The 5744-nt window shown below is 45.4% G+C and overlaps 1 pseudogene; it reads right to left on the bottom strand.

Annotated features, from left to right (window-relative positions):
- Positions 1-2028: 2028 nt before the first annotated feature.
- LOC112863235 (U2 spliceosomal RNA) lies at positions 2029-2155 on the bottom strand (annotated as a pseudogene).
- Positions 2156-5744: the final 3589 nt, after the last annotated feature.

The following is a 5744-nucleotide window of genomic DNA, read 5'->3' on the forward strand; positions in this document are numbered from 1 at the left end:
AGTCGTCTCCAGGTAAAGTTCTTATTTTAGGTGAAGTTTCTGTTAAGCGACAGAACTGAAAATAGAGCTATACAACTATAGGATAGAGTACATACAACTATAAATAGCAAATACAACTATAGGATACTCAGCTAAATTTGATTTCAGATAAACAGGAAGTAATTTTTTAGAATGAGTGTGTCCCAAATACCGCATGAGACATGGCGCGTAGGTGTGGCCACCCTAACTAGAAATCAGGCCCCCAGATCGATTTTATCAAGCTCGTACCTTTTTGTTTCCCATCACACAAAAGGTTCTATCTAGAATGTCACTTATGCCGTGTATATTTTATTCTCTAGCATTTTCCCCCAACCAGAGGGTTCTTAGATTAAAAAAACAATCCAGGAATTGCGTGTGCTTACCGACTACGAGGAAAAGTGAAATGTTCAAGACGAAGAAGCTGAGGCAGGTACAGCGTATAAAGCTGGTGCGTCAAGCCCCGTGTCCTCGAGACGATGATCTCAAAGCACATCCGCGGTTGCTGAAAGCACTTAAAAACAAAGTGGCAAAATAACATTTTATATTGAGAAAAAATATGTTTTGCATCATAATTTGCAACTACATACTACACCTAACATGGCTTTTTTTTTCCTTTAATGGTATGGATTCATAATCTGATTCACTCATTCAATAAAAATTATGGTCTTTATGTCAAGTTACCGTGCAGATGCTGAAGGAAAAAAAAAACAGACACTGTCCCGGGCTTCACGAAATATACACTTTAGTGAAGAGACGTTAAGTAATTAAGTAAGCACAAAAACAAATGCAGAGTTGCAGTCATCACAAGATCTATGAAAGACGAGTACATGGAGAGATGAGCCTAGAAGAGGGGCGCTGGAGTCCAGAAAAGTTTTCCATGAAGTAAGAAGAGGCCCTGATTACCTGAGCTAAGATCTGAAGAATGAACAAGATTTGACCAAACAGGGTCAATGGAACGATTAATAGCATATTCAAAGTGCCACAGAAGAAGGGAGCATGGAAAATATGAGGAAATGACAGAATATCTCTTCAGCTGGTGTGGAAACGTGGGGCGTGGGCAAAATTGTGGGTAGATGGGGCAGGAAATGTAATGTACTGGTTACAGGAGACCAGTCCACGACAAAACTAGACCTAACCCCACCATGACTCAAGACAGTGTTTATTTCTCTCTCCTATAACATTCCAAGGCAATTCCAGGTTAAAGGTTGTGATGAGGGATCTTGGGGAATCCACTGGCAGAGACTCTGTCATCTTTCAAAGTCAACATGAGTATCGCCATCCCAGCTACCTGGTTAGGGTCATGAAGATGCCTCCCAGAGGTTCTTGGAGCCTGGGCCCGAAAAGCACAATTACCACTTTTGCTCACATTCCATTGGCGAAACTCGGTCACGTGCTCACGCCTAACAGTAAGGGAGTAAGGGATGCTGGGATATATAAATCATCTACGTCACAGGAGGAAGGGGAATGGGTATTATTAACGGCCTGCGGTGTCTGCCAGAAGCAGGTAGAGCCAGATGATGTGGAATTTTAGTTTTGTCTCAAGGCCGATGCAAATCCATCGAGGGGATTTAAGCAAAAAGGAGCGCGGTGATCAGATACGTATTTCCAAGAGATGACTCTGGCGATAAAGTGGAGAACAGATCGGAAGGCTGTCAGAACGGCTGTAGGGAGATCATATCTTTGAGGAGGGTGTTCTAGGCCAGAAATCACGGTAGCATGGAATGGAGTCGTTGGTGGTGCTAGAAACAGGGAGCAGGAGACAGACGCGACAGCACCAGGCGACAAAGCAGTGGCTAGGGAACAACAGGCAAATATGTAATAAGCCTATTGTCTTTGCTTAACGATTTTCTACTTCCTGTTATCCTCTGCCTCTCCTTTTGTACCACTAGGCTCCTTGATCAGCATCAGTAACAGCGGAGGTGTAAGAATCATCAGAAGGAATTCCTCGAATTTGGACAGACCTATCAAAAGGGCTTTAAGGAACCTCAGGACAGAGTCCCTAGGGTGCAAATTGGCTCAGCACAGCCTGGCCTTTTTTTTGTTGTTGTTTTGTTTTAAATACCAGGCGTGAAAAATGTTTTTAAACTGATAAGAACAGATACTATATTTGATCTTAGCCAAAAGGCCCAGAAGCGATTGAAAAATCTTTTTAAAAACAGACACTGAGAATGAGCATAGGACAGGGATAAGAAAACAGAGGACTCTTATCTCTGTTTGATTGTTTTCTGATACATAAAATGGGGACAATAGTACCTATACCTCCTACTCCTTATGCTCTGGATGTTGTGGGAGTCAAATGCCATGGAAATCGCATGTACCGGGGCACACAGTGGTTCGTGTTAATGGGGTTCCCTGGTGTTTGAAGTTTCCGTAATTGCTCGCTCAGACTCTGGAAGGAGGCATTCATCAAAGTATTTGCACATAAAGGGTTGCATGTTCAAAAGCCTGTTCATTCTTTTCTGGTTTTTACTGCGACCTAATATAACAGTAAGTGAAAGTTATTTGCCTAGTATAACGGCCTACGCAAACACAAGACATACACGAGTGTCGTTCAGCGTGTGGTTTAATTGAAGATCTGGGAGCTCGTTGGTTGAATTTACTGGTGTGAAAGAGGGAGCTGCCCAGCTGGATCTTCCTCAGGACTCCTGAACCTTGGTTTCTCCCTTAGTCATCTAGTAAGCTAAAAAGAGGAATAGGCACACTTATTAACTTCAAAGCACCGTTCTAAGTAACGTGTGTGTGAATAAATATGCACACGTACGCATGCATAGGTACGCATGCATACGTATCGGTATAAATTCGCCTCTCGCCACATTCCTGTCTCGAAGATCCTGTCAACGCCACCTCCATTTTACAGGTGAGGAAACTGGGGCACTTAGAATCTAAGAAACTTGCCCAGAGTCACAAAACTAGTAAATAGCTGAGCCGGAATTCAAACTTTGGCACCTCGACTCCAGGGTCCCTGCTCCTGAATCCCATGGTGCTGCATCTCTGTAACAGTCTAAATGCTGAGTGAAGGGCTATATTCTACCCCTATTAAGATTATCCTCATTCTAGTTATTGCATTGTTTTCTCGAGAGGTATTTTCACTGACAGTCATCTGACTAAATTACTCCAAGAATTACCACTTGGCCCCACAGCTATTTCAGGGAGGCTGCTAAGATAATCCCAGATGGGTGGGGGAACTGGAAAATTCCACAACGGACTACAGCCAGCTAAAGTCTTGCCCAGCAAGGAGCAGGTTGCCATCACAGAGTTGCTATGTCTGCATGACACATTCCAGGGCCTTCCTTTCCTAGTGTCCACTGCCTTGTGGGAGGGTTATAGAGAAGGCAGTACTTGAACTGAATCTTGGAAGTTCAGTAGATGCTCATCGACTTGACAAAGGAAAAGGGATTTCAACTAGAGCAAAGAAAGAGAGAAATCACCCAGAAGGGACGAGCAAAGGACTAGCAAGAACGGGGAGAGTAGAGGTCAAGTACAAGAGGAGGCTGCCAGAAGCCAGGTCACGCAGGGCTTCATGGAATCAAGTAACCTTATTCTGTGTAGCTCCAGGAAGCCACTGCAGGGTTTGGAGCAGATGGGTGATAAGTTTAGAATATCAGAGAAAGTATTAGGTTTAGGGGAACGATCATGGTGTCAGCTTTGGACTTTCTGGGATCGAGAAAGTCAACGTGAGCGACATTCGGCGGCTGTGTTCTGTGGACAAATGGACACGAAGGGGACAGTTTAGAAGAGAGATACGGGCAGGAAACAGATTTGAGACATGACAGCCTCCCCGCCCCCACCGCCCCCCAGTTCTCTGGCAATTGAAACCAGGAGAGTAAATGACATCTTGCCGGTGAATATATACAAAGAGGCAGAGGACAGAGACTGGGACCCTACGGTCCACATTTGAGGGCGGTGGACAGACGAAGAACGGGCGTGGGGAGAGGCAACGAGTCAGGGGAAATCACATGCGCAGGGCATAAGCCAAGGGAGGAGGGAGCATTACTGAAAAGGGCGTGGGCAAAAATGTCAGATGTCTCAGAGGGGGTCAAATGAGGTGAGGGCTGAGAAACCCTTCCTACGTCCATGGAGTGACAGGGCCAGCTCCTAACAGCAGGAGGTGGAAAGTGACTGCGAAGTTAGGAAATGAAAGGAGAGAACAGGTGGAGAGGCTTCTGAGGAAGGAGAGCAGAGACAGCAAGTTAACAGCCATCCTACGTTCTGCTTCTCGGTCGCCTGGTGTCTTCAAGAGCCTGGGAAGAGAGACACGGAGCGACACGGCCCTTGCCTCCCTGTCAGCCTCTTAGAGCAGATCGGGGCTGCAGACACCTTCCCAGCTGCAGTTTCACGTGGGATGCCAGCCCTCAGTTTTTAGGGTCATTTTCCAAATCCCTCAGCCGTGCAACATGAGACACTGGACGCTCCTTTGAGACCCAGTCGCCTAAAATATAATGAGAATGTGTGACCGTCTCCGAATGCGGGGCCTTTCGGTGTGCCAAAGGGCACGCTGCCTGAACGGAGTCTGTCTGTTGTCACAAAGCCCAGGTAATTTCACAGGCTTAAAGGACTTTTCGCTGAGCATTTTTATTTTCCTCTAGGGTTTATTAAGTAAGTTTCGTTCATAATGATGCCTCATGTGGGACACGTCAGTTAACCTCTCAGGATCTCAGTGGGTTCGTCTGTGTGAAAAGGGGACTGGACAAGATGCTCAACAAAACCATATCATTCTACACCAGGGGTCAGCAACCCTTTTCTGTAAAACACCAAATAATAAACACGTTTGGCTTTGCGGGCCACGTGGGCTCTGTGGCAACCCCTCAACTCTCCGGTCATAATATGAAAGCAGCCGCAGACACAATGTATACACAAATGAACATGGCTGCATCCTGATTAAACTTTATTTACAAAAACAAACAGTGGGCCGGATTTGGTCTTCAGCCTGTAGTTTGCCAACTCTTGTTCTAAACTTTAAACGTAAGTCTTTGAAGAGGTGCCTGGGTGGCTCAGATGGTTAAGTAGCTAACTCCTGATCTCAGCTCGGGTCTTGATCTCTGAGTCACGAGTTCAGGCTCCATGTTGGGCACGAAGACTACGTAAAAGAAAAACCAAAATGAGTCTTCCAATTTACTAAGCTAGACCTCTTAGACTCACCTATTAAAATATTCAGGGGCACCTGAATATTCAGCCACGTGGGTGGCTCAGTCAGTTAAGCGTCCAGCTTTGGCTCAGGTCATGATCTCGTGGTTTGTGAGTTCGGGCCCGCGTCGGGCTCTGTGCTGACAGCTCGGAGCCTGGAGCCTGCTCTGGATTCTGTGTCTCCCTCTCTCTCTGCCCCTTCGCCATTCATGCTCTGTCTCTCTCTCTCTTTCTTAAAAACAAATAAACACTAAAAATATTCATATCCCAGGGACACGGGTAGCTCAGTTAAGGGTCCGACTCTTGATTTCAGCTCAGGTCATGATTTCATGGTTCGTGAGGTCAAGCCCCATGCCAGGTTTCTCACTATCAACTCTTGAGATTCTCTTTCTCCCTCTTTCTCTACCCCTCCCCCCACTTGCATTTTCTTTTCTCTCCCTCAAAATAAATAAATAAATTTTAAAAATATATTCATATCCCAGAAAAGGCAAATTATTCAGTTACTGTCAGCCATTATGTGACGGGAATCATAATATTTATCTCGCACACTGCAAATAAGAAAAAGCAGAGTCATAGAAGGTTTAGCACTTCATTGGTAAACC

Source organism: Puma concolor, chromosome E4 (genome assembly GCF_028749965.1).
Source record: "Puma concolor isolate L17-30 chromosome E4, mPumCon1.1.hap2, whole genome shotgun sequence".
In the NCBI taxonomy this organism is placed as follows: Eukaryota; Metazoa; Chordata; class Mammalia; order Carnivora; family Felidae; genus Puma; species Puma concolor.